The sequence below is a fragment of the Lutra lutra genome, chromosome 3, assembly GCF_902655055.1.
Source record: "Lutra lutra chromosome 3, mLutLut1.2, whole genome shotgun sequence".
In the NCBI taxonomy this organism is placed as follows: domain Eukaryota; kingdom Metazoa; phylum Chordata; class Mammalia; order Carnivora; family Mustelidae; genus Lutra; species Lutra lutra.
The window spans coordinates 170,769,428-170,787,435 of NC_062280.1; the positions used below are offsets into that span (position 1 = coordinate 170,769,428).

General features: G+C 39.6%; 1 protein-coding gene across 8 annotated transcripts in view; it reads left to right on the forward strand.

Moving 5' to 3' along the window:
* The first annotated feature begins 3,376 nt into the window (after positions 1 to 3,376).
* Positions 3,377 to 18,008, forward strand: part of SCEL (sciellin) — a 104,622-nt gene continuing 89,990 nt past the window's right edge. For 5 of the 8 annotated variants that reach the window (XM_047720183.1, XM_047720186.1, XM_047720188.1 and 2 more), the window contains exon 1: positions 3,378 to 3,558. The gene's annotated coding sequence lies outside the window, so the exon portion shown is untranslated. Of the gene's footprint in view, positions 3,559 to 15,034; positions 15,061 to 18,008 lie in introns of those variants that run through there. The other 3 variants (XM_047720185.1, XM_047720187.1, XM_047720184.1) reach the window with 3 other exon arrangements.

An 18,008-nucleotide genomic window follows, 5' to 3' on the forward strand; every position in this document is an offset into this window, starting at 1 on the left:
AGAGAAATTGGCTCTGTAATTATCATCCTAATGATATATCTTTGTATCTTTGTTTTAACGTGCACATAACATTTTTTCCATCTGGGAGGAAAAATGGGGACTCTTTTTGAACCCCAGCATGTCCTATATAATAGATTAGAGAATTCGAGATGCTTATTTGTCCCATTTGCTTTTTTTTTTTTTTTTTTCATTTTCCACATCACTTTTGGAATCTGTCTGGGGTGTGGAGGTATCTTAGTCCATTCAGGCTGCTATAACAAAATACCACAGACTAAGCAGTTTATAAACAACAGAAATTTAATTTTCACTGTTCTGGAGGCTGGGGGGCCTGAGATGAAGATGCCAGCATGGTTGGGGGGCGGTTTCTCTCCCTTGTTCAAAGCCTGTGCCTTATCACTGTGGCCTCACCTAAAGGAAGAAGCTAGAAAATTCTGAGAGGTCTTTTTTGTAAGAATACAATCCCATTCAGGAGGGTTCCACCCTCATAACCTAGCACCTCCCAAAGGCCCCAACATCCCAACATTACCCTCTTTGGGGGTTAGGATTCCCACATATGAATTTCAGGGGGACGCAAACATTCAGACCATTGCAGAAGGTGACAATCATTTAATAACAATTATTAAATTAATGTATGAAAAGTGCTTAGAACAATGCCTAACACATTAACAATGCTATGTATTTTGTATTTTCATTATTATGTAGTAGTAAGGGCTCATTTTGGCTGATTGTTTCATTGGATATAATACATAGAAAAAGCACTGCTTCATTTAAAAAAAAGGGAAAAACAGGAAAACCACTCTTTTATTTTAAGGAGCTATATTCAGTATAAAATCCCCCCTCTGAGATGCATGACAGATAATGTTAATTAAAATTATGGCACTCCTGAGTAAGTCAAAAGTTGCTTTACAAATCTCATCATATCCCTCCAGGCAGCCACTACCAAGCAATTGGCATTGGGCACCTGCAATAAAACATGCCAGCCTAGGAGCTCACGTTCTAAAGAGACCTCAAGAACTCAGATACTCACAGCGAAATATGCCGGTGGACCAAGTATTCCAAGCATGCTCAAGGCCTGAGTGAAACCAAGACCAAACCTATCTGGCCACTTCCATACCCAAACACATTGTTGACTGACCTCTTCAAACTTTGAGATTCTTAATTCTTAGCAGTCTTTTCACAGAATGTCTGCTCAGCCAGGAGGAGGTGTGAATTTTCCCCAAGTGTTTAGAATGAACCCCTTCTTGAGTCAAAGATTTAGTTCTAAATGAAAAGACACTGGTGTGGCTTAGTGGTATGGATTCCTGCTGGATAAGAGGAACCATCAATTACAGGCAGAAATAATTGCTTGGAAGCTCAAAAGCCTACGATGTATCTTGGGCAGTATATTTTACTTCATTAAAATTTTAAAAACTTATTTTTCTGGTTCTATATTTTATGAGGACAAAAACATACATTTAAACATTCTGTAATGTAAGTTATTGCCTGTCCCTACAAGCTGGCTCTGAAACTGTTTTAGCCCTTCATTTGGCTAAATGAATGCTGAATCATGCTGAATATAACTTCTAATTTATTTTACTGAATGTTACTTCTTTATAATGCTGAATATAACTCCTAATTTATTTTTTGAATTGAACAAACATGTTTTTTCAACTTTCTCATCTATAGTATTAATATCCAGCCTCAATCTAACCAACATTTACAGGCATCACAGAAGTTTAGAACATATTTCTAAAATTTTTTACATTTATAAAATTCTGTGGAAGGATGGAATATACATGTATATATATGTTACTTTTATTTTTTTTAATTTTTAAAAGATTTTATTTGACAGAGAGACAGAGAGAAACAGAGAGAGCACAGGCAGGGGGAGCTGCAGAGAAAGAGGGAATACGAGCAAGGGAAGTAGGAGAGGGAGAAGCAGGCTCTGTTGAGCAGAGAGCCCGATGTGGGGCTCGATTCCAGGACCCTGGGATCATGACCTGAGTCGAAGGTGGATGCTTACCCCACTAAGCCACCCAGGCACTCCTGTATGTTACTTTTTTTTTTTTTAAGATTTTATTTATTTATTTGATAGACCGAGATCACAAGTAGGCAGAGAGGCAGGCAGAGAGAGAGAGAGAGAGGAGGAAGCAGAGGCTTAACCCACTGAGCCACCCATTAAAAAGTATGTTACTTTTTTAACATAAAGTAACCTGTATGTTATTTTTAAAGAAAATTTTCCATTTTAGATTTTCAAATTCTTCAGCCCAGAAAAAGGGCCTATTAAGGAAGTGGTGTCCCAGAGTATAATGACTGCATACTACAATTGTCTGTGCCTTCCATTCTGAACATTTTTCTACTTGTTGTTATGGTCATTTCTGTGACTACAGCTCACCTGGCCTGTAGTTTTCAGGAGCTGTCTTGAAACTGGGAGGATTTGGTTAATTGTTGGTATGACGAATGAATAAAGACCCAGGAGGTTCTAATGACTTGGCTTTGCTTGGCAACATCCCAGGCTTGCTGGGCTTCTTGTAAAGTTCCCCTGGCTATGATGGAAGGTACATTTCGGACCCCGTAATGGGAACCCCCACCAAGCATGGCTTTTCTATGTTGTTGCTTCCTCTCTGGACCAGGGGTTGACACTAGAGTCTACCTCTGCCCTTAGATGTGAAAGACGTTCCAAGCGTCTCTTTCCCGTTGTTATCTACGTTGGAATAATGAAAGGATCAGATTTCAAAATGCTTGTTTCCTCTGATGGTTTTATAAAAATATCCCATGTATAGAATTTGTGTCCTTTCTTAGTTTCTGATTTCAGAATTTCAAAGGCCTTCTCTCTCCTAAAGGATATGGTTCCCGTGAGCAGTGTGCTTCTTGGGTTGTGACTTCGTGCCCCAGCCTTCCAGCCACTATGGGTAGATAGAGAAAAACTCTCCCTACCTTAAGTTTTTGTTTGGCTTTTTAAGAGAATCCAAAATGGGGGGCGCCTAGGTGGCTCAGTGGGTTAACCTCTGCCTTCGGCTTAGGTCATGATCCCAGGGTCCTGGGATCGAGCCCTGCATTGGGCTTTCTGCTCGGCAGGGAGCCTGCTTCCCCCTCTCTCTCTGCCTGCCTCTCTGCCTACTTGTGATTTCTCTCTCTCTGTCAAATAAATAAATTAAAAAAAAAAACACCTTAAAAAAAAAAAAAGAGAATCCAAAATGGATGGGGTACTATGCCTCCTTGTTCTGTGTATTGTTGATATCAATTAAAAGGGCGATAACAGGAGTACATTCTTTTTGGCATAACGAGGCCATAACTTAGAACAAGAATTCGCCAAACAGAGACAGTAGGTCCATGAGTGAGCCTGTTTTAATTGAATTGGTATTTATATAAGGTGACACCCTCTTTCACACCACCCACCTCCTCCCTGGGTGACTCAGCCACTGAGGGAGAAGCCGCAGAACTATTCATTAATACAGTCAAGTAGAGGTGGAAAGGACACTCATTTAACTCCGGGTACACATTAGTTTTAGTAGTATCCACCTGGGGAATCGCTGCAGACAGTTTAGACAAAAGGTCCTGGTTTTTGCCTCAAGAGAGGTAAGTTGGATGATATTTGCAAACATAAATGTATCTGCTTTCCTTGTATTACTTTCTCTGTCTTTTTTGCAAATGACTACAATGAAAACTTACTGTATTAACTTTGTCGTTTCTCCAGTTAAATTTCGACAGCTCCCAAGGGGCTGTTCTGCTTGTCAACAGCTCTGCTGCTTCTTGTGATTTGAGATGGCATTGCCTTTTAACTTCTCTGCAACTTTACACAATTACGGGTAGCAGAGAAATGAAAGCCTCTTTGAGTTTCCGTGTGGGAGCTGTCAGCTGGTGAATCCGATCACCCATAAGGGTAGTAACTTCTTCAAGGCAATTCTATTTCGCAAGTGACTATAAAAACATTTTTTAAGAGGACCTCCCTGTTTTCACAGATGATGCTTTTATGGTGTGCTCCATTATTTTACGGATTTGTTTTTCTTGACTGCTAAAAACATTGCAAGCACTGAGCTGTGAGGGGGAGATGACAAGCCCATACCGCCTCTACCCCATCTTCTACCCCAAATAAGAAAAACCACATTTCTTGCACAGTGTACCAAGGAATAAAGCAGGGTGGTATGAACTGGCAGCAGGTGGGGGGGGCACATAATGTCCTCCAGGCGTTCATGTATATTTGGCCAACTTGTCTATGTTATATCCTGAGTTCTAACCCAAGAATTGGTTAATGTAGGTGGGGGGCAATTTTCAACCTCTATTCATATTCTAGTCCTAAAAATTGTCTTTAGAAACTGATTCTTTGATAGGATTAGAAAAATTATTCTAACCAGGCTTTCCTTTATAATTGATAACAAAGCTGACTTGTCTGACTCATGTTTTTTTCTCCACTGTTTCCATTTATGACATAGAGCCTTGGGACTCAAACTCCTGGATACATGCAGTTTGCAAGTAGTAGCTCTGTGCCCACTAGAGGAGGGTCTCCCTCCCAAGAGCCTTGAGGCTCTGCCTTAAGTTCTAGCCTTCTCATTGCTTCCCATTGCTGACCAGGTCATGTGTGTCTCAGAGGGGTTTAGAGCTCAATTCCCAAAGGTTTACTGAGGAATTTTATAACTTGGCTTTCAAACATTTATAGTAATCAGAAAGCTAAAGCACAGCATTTGTGGGTTGTAAGTTTACTTTTCAGTAAAGGGGATCAAATTTAAAACCGGCTATCACTTCCACAGTTTATAAAGCAAATGTGGTCTTCCTGATATCTGTTGTACTCCAGGGCTTATTGGAACAATCAGTTTGAGAAAACTGAGAAATGTTATCAGTAAAAATTTTTGAAAAGCATTGGGTTTATTTTAAATGTCAGGTTAGACAGAATGCAGATAAACAGGTCAGGGTTTTTATTTAAATTTTAGCTTCATGTAAATCTTTGATTCCAGCAACAGAAATTTCTGATAAGAATGGAGCATAGCCTTATCTAGTCTAATGTGTGAATTTTTTAGATGAGGACGACGAAACATATCAGTGTCGAGCAACTTGCCAAGATATGGTTACCAGAATTGGAACGAGAAGCCTGATTTTTGTCTTACTGAACTTTTCAATGGTTTTTCAAATTTCTTTCACATAAAATATGTAGGAGCAATAAATGAGCTTTCCTCTGGCTTTATAAAAAAGCTAAAATGATATGGAAACAAGAATTTCCTTATTCAGTAATACTTGTACGTGTGGTATGACTATTACATGAGATACATTTTTATTTGTGGTTTATGGGGTCCGTCCTGTTAAGCATTGTATTCCCAGGGTTTTAATCCAAGAAGCAGTCAGCCCCTCTGCAGGAAGGCAATGTGGTATGTGTTTGGAGGTTGTGGTGCTCCCCATCTGTGACATCCCTACCTCAGCTACCATTCTGTAGTTGCAATGTCTTTCCTAACCACTGGAGTTTTGACTGAAATACCTAAAAAACTAATTTTTCTGTCAACAAAACAGAGAGAATATGTTTTGAATGACTAAACTCAGACTGTGGTATCTAATTCACTAAGCAGTCAACTTAAGTAAACATGATTTAACTGAGAGTATCCCTGTGATCCAGGCATTAACTTGAAGCATACTTTACGAAAAAAGTGGTAAAATCCTTGGCCAGGAGGTCAAGGGAGATCTTTGTTGTCCCACACAGCATATCTTCTGATATTATCTGCTTCCAGGCCACTGATTGATCAAATTTCCTTTTCTCTTGCTGAGAACTTTGGAATAGGGTTTTATGTAAAATTTCTGTGTACTGTCATTAGTTTCTCAGGGTTTACTTTTTAATCATGAGGCTTCATCAGACATGTTTAAGTGTTTCTAGTTTATCGCTATAAAAATCTGTGTGATTTTAGAATTCGGGAGAGGCCCTTCAAATGGACGCTTTCTCAAATGACCACTGTATTTATTAGATTGCATTTTATGTCAGTTGCTAAACTTATTAAGGATACAAGTCATCCTTTTATTGTGATTATTAATTGGAAGAACGCCTTTTATGGCTCCCCATTAAATGACAACTAGCTTACTTCTAGACATGAGAACCAACAGTGCTGAATCCTCATCGTAATTGTATACTTGAGAACTCCAAGCATCTAAATAATTTATTCTGCATTTCTAGACCTAAGTTCCCCTGGCCTAAAATGTAATTCAGTCTCCTTTTATGGAACCTCCTGGCGGCGGGAGGTAGTGAACTGTAGACCATACTTTTTAAACTGGAACATACACATCCCAGAGACTGGTGGTATTTGAGAAAATGCACAGATGCCACGTGGTACAAAGGCACTAAGAGCTAATTTTACTTAAAAGGTTTTGCAGAAAAATGTCCTCCTATAACTCTGCCCGCTTTTGTCATTAGGTAAAAGTTTGAAAGGAATCAGTATAGAAAAAACTGTGGGAGGCTGGAATCCAGATAGACTTGGACTGAATTGTGATCCTACTTTGAACCAAGGGTAATTTGTATGATCATGCATGTCTCATAGCACCAGTAGATACAAAGAAAATTTAGAATTCTTTTTAAAAATTTTTAAAAATCTTTTTTAAAAATATTTTATTTGTTTGCAAGAGAGAGAGAGAGAGAGTAGTGTGTGTGCACAAGCAGGGGGGGCGGCAGGCAGAGGGAGAAGCAGATTTCCCTGCTGAGCAGGGAGCCTGATGTCGGGTTCGATCCTAGGACCCTGGAATCATGACCTGAGCTGAAGGCAGACCCTTAACTGACTGAGCCACCTAGGTGCCCCCCAAATTTAGAATTCTTATTGAAATATATATATATAAAGAAATAAATATAAATAAATATATAAATATATTTTATATAAACATATAAAGAAGTAGTAAATATATATATTTACTATTTCTTTCACAATAGCACAAGATATGTGAAACATCAAGAAAAAATCTCCATGAGAAAAATGTGGGACCCAATTTTAGAAAACCACAGAAATTTATTGTAAGACATGAAGAATTTCTTGAGTAAATGCTTCTTTGAGTACTGTCCCTAGATGGACAGATTGAATATCATAAATGTCGGCTCTTTTGAATTCATTTTATAGGACTCATGCAATTCTGATCAAAAGTTCCAATAAAATATTTATTTTGGAACTAGAGGAAATAATTTTAAAGTTTATATGAAAGAAATAAGTGGGTTAGAGTAGTTGATAGAATTTACACAAAGGAAATTAATGAGGGGTGCTTGTATTGGTATTAAAATGTATTATAAAAAAGACAGTAATTAAAATGTTATTTCTGTTGCAAGAAACTAAAAACAACTTTCTGAAACAAGACAGACAGTCATGAAGCATTCTAGAATATGTAAGAATTTTATATGTGACAAAGGAAGAATCACATATCAATAGGAAAGGGATTCACCATTACCAGACTAAATCCATATGTAATAGAGTTTCCATGTAACAATAAAATACTTTTTAAAAAATTTTAAGAAAGCACACATAAACATTTAATTAATCTCATTTGTCTGGTAAATAAATATCCCTCTAGAACTGATTATGTGCCAGATACTCTAATAAGTTTCTAGAAACACAACTGTAGAGAAAATGGTCTTGTTTATAGTTTTCAAGATTTAGTCTGTATGTGTGTGTGTGTGTGTGTGTGTGTGTGTGTGTGTGAGCACGCATGCACATGTGTGCCCAGGTGTACTCACTCTAGGGATAGAAGAATAATCAGTCACACAAACAGGCAGTCTGTTTGGTAAATGTTTTTACCGAGAGATACTCTTTGCTATTTGAACACTTAGTATGGCCCTTAACTCATCCTGGGGAGGTGGGGGCCAGGTTACAATGCTGTCACTGAATGCTTCTGGGAGGTTATGTGACCTAAAGAATGAATAGAAGTCTTTCCTGAAAAGAGAGTTAAGGGGTGAGGAAAGGTTCAGAACAAAGACTGTTTGGGGCCTAGTGCATAGCATAAGCAACAGCCTAAGGGTGATAAAATGAATGAAACCTTCAGGGAATTAGCATGATTTAGTGTGGCTGAAACTAGAACTTGAATGAGGAATGGGGAGTGGGGAGACATGAGACAGGAGGGTGTGTGGACTTGTAAGCCTTATTGACAACTTGGCTTTTAGCCTGACGGAAATGGAGCACCACTGAAAAAGTTTTAAGCAAGATGGTGACTCTCTGGAAGAGAATGGGTTAGAAGAGATTAAGTCTAGAGACCAGGAATATATTGAGGAAGCTGTTAAAATAGTGAGCAGATTGCAGTAGCTTGAATTGGTAGCTGAATAGGGAAAGACATCCTGTAAGGGATATGTAGGACCAGAGTTGTGGGTCTTGGTGATTGCTTGGATTTTGAAGTCAGAAACAAGTTTCATGCATGGTCTACAGGAATTTTTAAAGACTAAAAGAATTTATAAGGGGAAAGATAATTAGAAAAGTGAAAGCTGCTGATAAAAACAATCAGAATAAGCAGACAAGTGAAAATTGGAAAAGTAAAAATTACTATTACTGATATATGATGAGAAGAAAAGAGCAGTAAGAAGCACGTAATATAAATCAATGGAGAATTCACAAAATAAATAAAATAATGGATACAATTATGAAAATATGCAATTGAGGTAAAGTGATTCCACTTTCATTTATTAAATTGTTAAAGGATTAATAAGTGACAATTCTAAATGCTGGTGAATGTGTGGACATTTTTATACTGCTTGTGCATTATAAGCTGGTACGGGTTTTAAGGAAGGAGATTTGACAATAGGGATCAAAAAGGTTTTAGAAGTTATACCCCTAGGCAAGCAATTTCACTTCTAGGGATTCATCCAAAGAAAATAATCAGAGCTGTGGTCAAAGATTTTTGTATGGTTTTGTTGGAAACACCAGAGGAGTTATGTTATATTCATAGACACATAAGATGAAATATATTTTAGTTGCAGAAGAAATGATCATTTAATTGTTTTTAATGACATTGAAAAAATGTCGAACAGTAGGATCTAATAGAAAAAGAAAACCCTGGAAGAAAATAATGATATAGATGAGAAGTGTCTCATTTTTTTCCTTCTTTGTGCTTCCTTTGACTTTTCACATTTTCTTTTGAGCATGTATTACTGGTATAATAAAAAAGATGGTACAGTGTAAGATTGTAATAAAGAATGACCTCATGACAGAGCCATTGTGAATATGAAACATGGTAAAGTACTTATGTTCACTAATGGGGTTTTGGCTCATAGTCCATGGTTAAGAATTTGGGTCTTCACTCATTTAACAAATGTTTTCAGCTAAAACTGAACATAGCCCATGAAGGGCTCAGGTGATAGATAACTTTTGTTCCATAGCAATTTTATTAATGAGTATTAAATCAGTGTCTTTTTTTTTTAAGATTTCATGTATTTATTTGACAGAGACAGAGATAGCGAGAACAGGAGCACAAAAGCAGGGGGAGTGGGAGAGGGAGAAGCAGGCTCTCCACTGAGCAGGGAGCTGGATATGGGGCTCGATTCCAGGACCTGGTATCATGACCTGACCCAAAGGCAGACACTTAATGACTGAGCCACCCAGGCAGCCCTAAATCAGTGTCTTCTATAGACTGAAACGGATCATTGTCCCAGAGAGTAGAACTCTTCATGCTAGAACTCGATGCTGTCATTCTGTGGAAAAGAGGTGGTGACTGGCTCACACTAAAAATAGAACAAACAGAAAATGTTATGGTGGGTACCAGAAAACCAGTGGCCTGTAGACCTCTGGCTGGCTGAAAGATTTCACTCGCATACGTTCAGAACTGTTTCACCTTCAGTGAGCAAGTTTCTCAGTGCTAAGCTCAGATTGCGTGACTAAAGAAATAGCAAATTTCCAACCATCGCAGCGGGCTAAATGAGTCCTTACCAGCCTGGTAATTACTGGATTTGCTTCTACACTGCATGTGAAGGCTAAACACAATCCATTAATTTAAATGGACCTGTTAATGTTTGCACTTCACGAAGACCTGTTTGTTTTCTTCTTACATAATATTTCATGTTCTTTTGGGTGGTAATGGGTTGTTTGTTTTTATTTGTCTTCCAGAAGCTAAGGCTTGTGTTTATTGGTTTGTAATTACCAGCCTCCTCTTACTCTTCTACAGAGAACAGTTTGATGGCATTTGTTCTTTGCCAGTTTCTAGGGTTTTTTCCCCGCTTACCAGTGATCTCTGGGAAACAGGGACTAGTGGGTATGGCACAATCATTGGGCTGTGAAACCACCCGGACTTTCATACACAAAGGTGAATGCCACCAGGGCGTGGACCTCTGCCAGTCTTTACCCATTTTTTGCTCTTTTTATTTCTTTATTTTACATTAGCTTTTAAAAACTTTCCATCACTATAGTGATGTCCCCTAGGTGAGGGTTCACGTTTGCTCTTTTTCGTAAAGATATCAGTTTGCCTGAGTATATTAGAAGCTTGGTAAATTGGAAGATTTTGGAGCAGTTAAAATAATCAATTATGGCTCAGTGCTGATCTTATTATACTTCGGTAAAATGATCCAAGAAAGCCTAGTCTGATCTCTTTCTCAGTTGAGGTCCATCAGGGATCCATGGTAGAGGAAATGTCATTCTTCTTTCCCTTTCTTTTAGCCTGTTACTTTCCACCTGCTAGCCTCTTTTTGTTTCCTGGGTTTCTAGGGACAGGAACTTTGTTGCCAGGTCAAATCCCAACTTGTGCACCGGCTATGCAGCCTCGGGCAAACTATTCATCCTAAAACCTCTTTCCAGAAACAAGTAATTTCACCCACTGCCCACATTTCCAACTCCTGCCCTACCTTCTAAAAAAAGACTGATTCCATTGAAATCATTCATCACACAGTTTCACTTAGGTGTAGAACGAAGATAATGATAGCATCAACCTTAAAGCCTTGAGTGTGTGGGTTTTAAATGAGATAATATATATATATGTATTATATATAAATATAAAAACAGAGCTCCATGCTGCTGACGCTATCACATGACCCAAATCCAGCAGTCACATTGATTTTTCCTTTTTTTTAACTCCTTTCTTCTCTTATCTATTTTATCAGCTTATTTTCCCCTTTTCTATCTCACTTTTCCTATTCCCTTTCCTCTATGCTATACCCCATTCCACTTTCTTTGCTCACCCAATCTTTCTGAAGGGAACATTAGCAGAGAGTAGTAAAGACCTTGTTACATAAGCCAAGAGACATTTTGTTCTTGTGCAGGAAGGGAAGAGTGAGATACACAATATTTTGACAAGAAGACCCAGATGATGAAGGAAAAGACTGTAGCTCAGTTAGGAAGTGTCCAGGAAATTATTTTAGAGTTGGGACAGGAGGAGCTGGAACTGAGATTGGGCTTAATCTAATGGACCTAAAGGCTCTTGGGAAAGTGCTATTATTACAAATAGAAAACAGTGAAGGGAATTGAGAACAACCATAAGGAAATAAAGAGAAACTGAAAAGAGGATAATTTAGGAAATAGGAGATGTTTGATAGTTTCAGATACACCCAAAGAGAATGAAGAAACGTGATTGCTTTTGTGATTCAGAGCTTAAGAAGAGCGATCTCACCTAAAACCTAAAGACAGATGTCTTTGTGTGTAAGCTGTAGGCATGCGGTAAAAACCAGCTCTTTCTGGTGTTTGGCCACAAAGAGGAAATGAAAGATGGGCCAGAGGTTGAGAAGTTTTTTCCTCTATCTTTATTGATTTGATGTCATGATTTCACATCAGAATTTTCAACTTATGCATTCGATGCTTTAAAGAGAAAGGCTTTTGTAGTGTCCAGTGTAATAGAGACAGACAGCTTTCCCACATCTTTTCTCATAAAATTTTCACATTTAAAGTACAGTTGTTGGTTATCTGCCATTGTTAGGCATATGCACTGGTAACAGCTTTTTGAGAAGCTAACGTTAGAGTCTTTCTCCTGAAAAGTTACAAACTTAATTGGAATGAAACTGAAGGGCAGCACTTAGAAATAAGTCTAATTGGCCAAACTGAGGCTACTAAGATGTCATTATTAGACACTTTATAGACATACAGACACAAAGGCGTCTGAGTAGGTTGGAAACTCAGGATAACTTCAGTCCCTGAAATAAGTAATTTCTTTTAAAAATGTTGTAAAAATAAAATTCGGCTGTAGATATTCTTGACACTATCAATTTAAGAGGTTTATTATCTCTGGTTCACTTGACAAAAGGATATTTAATTAATATTAATTATAATAAGGGTTATTCACAAAGACATGTGTTGTTGATCCATTTTAATAACAGTACAAGAAATATTCATATATACAAAATACTGCTTTATATTCTGGGTAAGATGGAAAGAGTTCCACTGCAGTAAACTTTCCAAGGCATGAAAGGTGGATGAAACAGGGTCTTACACCTTAGAGGTTTTAGATCGGAGCTTCTAGGAATGGTTCTGGGCCACCAAAGAGGCTGATGTGGGGAAGTGGTTAGGGCAACATGGCCGCTAAGTCCTAAGGAGGAAAAGGAGAAGGTGGGGCTGAGGGAGATTGTGTGGGAGGTATAAGAGAGACACATGCAGGGCACTGTGTGACTCAGTCAGTTGAGCAGCCAACTCTTGGTTTCTGCTCGGGCTGTGATTTTGGGGTCATGGCATCAAGCTGCACTCAGCATGGGGTCTGCTTGTCCCTCTCCCTCTGCTCCTTCCCCTGCTGTCAAGCACTCTTTCAAATAAATAAATAAATGAATAAATAAATAAATAAATAAAATCTTACAAAAAGAGGAACACATGTAGATTTAATGAGAAAAATTTATTTTCTCATAATATTAGTCACTTTCATAAGAAAAAAAAAAACTCTCGCATATTTATTAAACTACCATCACCTGAAAATGGAATATATTACATGTTCCTTTCTCATTTACTTTGTGTCAATGGACAGCCCGGGGCTAAAAAAGAGTATGAAGCATCATTAAGTCATCTAAAAGGGAGATAGATCCAGGCAAAGAGTCCGGTCAGGAATCCTGCCAGGCCACTCATGGCTTCATTGTAGAGGCAAGAGTGAGGCTCGTGGCTGAGCTGTCCAGAGATGTTGGGGCAGCCCTTCATTGCTGCTGCTCCTCCCAGCTCCTCTTCCATTATCTTCCATTTTTCAGAACTCCAGGGCATTTCCTTGTGTCTGGTGTGGGTTATATCACATGGTACTTAGGGTGACAGGTAGTATCATGTACTCAAAAGAGCCTTGGTGTTGCGGTCATATGGACCTAATTATACTTCCTGGTTCTGCCACTTACTGTGTGACCTTGGGCAGGTTATTTAACCTCTCTGAGTTTGGGATTCCTATAATTAGAGCTAATAGTACTCATTTGGAAGGACTAAATAAAATAACATTCATAAGGCACGTGGCACAACCTGAAGCAATAGTAGGAACTCAACAAATGATCCCTTCTGCTAGGAACACTGAACACATAGACATATTGCAAGAAAGAGTGTTTTACTAATAAAAGAGTCACTGATCTCTTAAAAAAAAAAAAAGATTTTATTTATTTCTTTGAGAGAGAGCACAAGCAGTGGGCAGGGAGCGGGGAGAGAGAGAGGGAGAAGCAGACTCCTTACTGAGCAGGGACCCCGAGATCATGACCTGAGCCAAAGGCAGATGCATAATGACTGAGCCACCCAGGTGCCCCAAGAGTTATGGATATCTTATATTTTGTAGACCACCGTGGGCTTTTTACATCTTATACCTTCTATTTGCTCCACAAGGACATAACAGATAGGAAGAGCATTAATCTTATATAATAAAAATATGGAAAAGCAATCTTCTGAACAAACTAGGAGGTTTATTTTTTTCTTGCAAGGAGAAGTCAAGAGCTAGATCATCTAGGGCTACTGTGGCAGCTTTGTGATTCTATCAAGGCCCAGGCTCCTTCAGCTTCCCGCTCTGCTATGCTTAGTATGTAACTTTAGTCTTCATGGTTGGTCCATGGTCCCAAGATGGCTGCTCCTAACTTCTGCATGCATTCTAGTTTGAGAGAAGAGGAAGCATGAAGAACAAAAGGCTAAGTTCTTTCTGGGGACTTTCATGGAAGAGGCAATGTGATAGAACCGGGTGTCCTAGAGGAAGCAAGTGGGTTTGTAGGAAACTTCCCTAGAAAGTATTACAGAGACTCTGGGGTGGAGCCAGAGAGGAGTTTACAGGACAGCTGAGGCCACTCACTGTCAGGGAGAATGAGGTAAAAGGCCATGAGCTTCATGCGTGCCTTATCTCACTTGATTCCACTTAACTAGGACTTCTGGAGAATGCTATGGGAGGCATGAAAATGTCAGTCCCTCTAGCAGAATGTTGGATCTGATTAGAGCCATTCTCTAAATATAAGGTAAAGAGGAAATACCTGCTTTTCTCTGTACAACTTTGCAGGAAGTGCTGACGATGTGGGAGTCCCTGGTATAGAGATAAAAATGATGAGCCTCCAGCTAGAAAGCCTCAGGTTGAGTCTCAGCTTTTCCACTCATTAGTTACTCGATCTGAGTCTTTGCTTCTGTCTCTGTGAGGTAGGGATTGTATCACTCTATTTTTTTTTTTTAACTGAGGTATAGTTGTCCTACAATGTGTTTCAGGTATAGAACGTAGTGCTTTTGACAATTCTTTGTGTTAGTGCTCACCACTGTAAGTGCAGTCTCCATCTGTCGTCATACAGTGTTATTCTGTATTATGGGCTATATTCCCTATGCTCTACCTTTTACCTTAGTGACTTATTATTTATTTTACAGCTGGAAGTTTTTACTTCTTAATCGCCTTCACCTATTTTGTCCATCCCACTATCCCCCTCCCTTCTGGCAATCACCAGTTTGTTCCCTGTATTTATTACTCTGTCTCTGTTTCTTTGTTTATTTGTCTGTTTGTATTAGATTCCACATATAAGTGAAATCATATCATATTTGTCTTTCTTCTCTGACTTATTTCACTTAGCATAATGCCCTCTAAGTCCATCCGTATTGTTGTGGAATTATGTCACTCTTAAATGTTGTGGAAATCAAATGGGATAAATTATAAATTAATATAAGAGCATCTAAAGTATTATTCTTGTCTGAATGCTCCTCCTTAACCAGCAGAACTTAAAGGGACAGCAGAAGACTTGCTTGGGAGAGAATTGAGGTGAGATATGGTAGAACCTCAAAGAAAATCTAAAAAATAACATCCATTTAGAACCATATGCATGTGGTCTGTTATGTCTGGCTTCCCTCATGAGCATGTGTCAAGCTTCATTCATGTTGTAGTATGTACCAAAACTTTATTTTTTTGAAAAATTGCTGAGTAAAATGTATGAGTGTAGCACGTTCCTGTTGAATACCACGTGCTCTTTGCCCATTCATCCATCCGTGGACGTTTATGCTGTTTCCACTTTTTGGCTGTTTTGCATGCTGTTATGATCATTCCTGTACATGTTTTTGCATAGACGTCTGTCCATAACCAAGAGAATATCAGAGAGCACCCAGAGAAGCCTGCTCTGTGAGGCCTTGTCTGCTGCAGACGCTATCCAGGTTCTCCTGCTGCGAGCAGAGCTCATAGCACTTCTGAAGCCTGAGATGTCAGGAGTCAGGTGGGGGCCGCTGGGGTCTCCCTTTCCTCTCACGCTAATGTCAGTGCACTGGTCCAGTCTTGCAGTGACTCCATATGAGCCTTATTGCCAGTTTCTGTAGAAAGAGGTGGCTTTGGTTTAGAAGGCAGATTCTGCCTCTTCCCACCTTAGGTGTGTTACATCCTCTCCCTGAGCTTCAGATGTCCTGTCTGGGAGATGGAGATAATAGCTATCTCACAGAGTGTAGGATGAGGTTGAGACAATGCCTGGGGAGTGCCCCATTCAGAACAGGTGCTATTATGGCCCCAGCAGTAGGACAGTTGACAACGCAAAGGGCACAGGTCAGAGACAGTGTGACACAGAGCTCTTTGAATGACCTAAGCATATTTAAATCACTTTTCCCATAAGCACTCTATTTATTTGCTAGGTCTGCCATGACAAAAGACCAAAGACTGTTGACTTAAACAACAGAAATGTATAGTTTCATAGTTCTAGAAGAGAACTAGAGGCTACAAGTCCAAGATCAGGGTGCTGTCAGGTTTGCTTTCTCTTGTGGTCTCTCTCCGTGGCTTGCAGATGGCCACTTTCCGTGTCCTCACATGGCCTTTTCTCTGTACACATACATCCCTGGTATCTCTCTATGTGTGTCCAAAATTCCTCTCTTATACAGTCACGAGACAGGTTGGATGAGGACCTACTTAATGGCCTCATTATAACTTAATCATCTCTTTAAAGGCTCTGCCTCCAAACACAGTCATAACTTGAGGTACTGGGTACTGGGCTTTGACATATCAGCTTTGGGGGACACATATTCAGCCCATAACAAGCACCTGAGGAGCATCTACTCTGCCCCAGACCAGGATATACAGAAGGGAAAGACTCACGTTTTACCCCCAGTTTTTTGGTAGAGATAGGCCAATAGACAATTATGAAAATACCTCTTCTCCATTTACCTTGCCCTGTGTCTTACACGTAATTTTCAGTCTTTGCAAATGTATCATCAAATATACATTCAGCATTTTGTCCACTGAAGAATCTCAGTTCAATCAGCTATGAGCTCTCTAGGTCTTTACAAGCTCAGGAAGAGAATTTATTGGAGTCCATTGAGAAGCAGAAGGTTAGCCAAGAGCCCAGATGAGCTGGGCCAGACTGAGGGGGAAATGAACAAATAGTTGAGATTGAAGTTTGTCCTCACATTGCCTCTTTCCCACCCCCTTCTGCCAAATTTTGGTGACCTTCAAACACAGCTAGCCAGAGGCTGCCCACACTCCCTGCATGCCCAGTGTCCCAAGTTTAAGGCTGTTCCTTCCCCTCTCTACACCCAAACACACCTGCCTTATGTCTTTGTTTTCTGCTTCCAAGATGATAGAGGCATGAGGTTAAAAACTGAGCATTTTGATGGGGTGCCTGGGCGGTTCAGTTGGTCAAGTGTCTGCCTTTGGCTCAGGTCATGATCCCGGGGGTCCTGCGATCAAGTTCCATATTGGGACACTCCCTGCTCCACAGGATGTCTGCTTCTCTCTCTCCCTCTGCCCAATCCCCTGCTCATGTTCTTTCTCAGATAAATAAATCTTTAAAAAAATTGAGTGCTTTCAGTGTGTTGGGCAATAATTAAACACTTTACAAATGTCATCTAATTTGATCTTCAAAACAGCTTTTTCATCGTTTGATAGATGAGGGAGCTGGACTATGACACACTCAAAGTAATAGTCAGCAAATAGCATCCTTTAAATGCAGATCTTTCTACCTTCTGATAGTAGTGGTAGTCTTAGGTTGGGTTCCTAAAAGCAGTGCCTGAGAGGAATGTGGGTGCCTGTAACTTACTGAGGGTAAGCTCTCAGGAGAGAGGAGAAAGGGAAGCAGGAAGTAGAGGCAGAGGAAGGGGCTGAGCAAGGATATGTTCTCTGTTAGTTTAGCGTCAGTCTGATCCCATAGTGAGCTCTGAAGCATAAATCACCTACAGAAATTGGCTCCACCTTGGGGCACCAGATTCACATTTTACCCTAGGTCATTCAACCATTGGCTGTAAGTTGTAGTGTGTGGGGAGGGTGTGTAACCAGGTAGCCCCACCAGCAATCATGAGTCCATAGTGCCAGACATGAGATAGGTAGACAGGACCTGGTCTGGGCACCAATACATTCCACTTCTCACCTACTCAGGGTAGGGGTGTGAACATTCTAAGAGAAGGTCCCAAGAAAAATGATGATATGATCAGGTCCTATGGCAAGTTATTGTAGGAGATACTTTTGCATCAGAATGTGAGCGGGGCTTTTAGAACCCCTAAGTTATACCTATGAACAGCTTCCTGACAGTATGGTCTTAAATTGGACTAGCACTTAAAGTTTAATGATTGATGTTTGTGTACATTATTTTTAATCATCACAAACCTATGATGGCAGGTTTCATTAACCCATTTTACAGGGAGATTATGTGGTTCAATTATAGAACTTTTTAAAAAAGATTTTATTTATTTTTTTGAGGCAGAGAGAAAGACTGCATGTGCACAAGCATGGGGGGAAGAGGG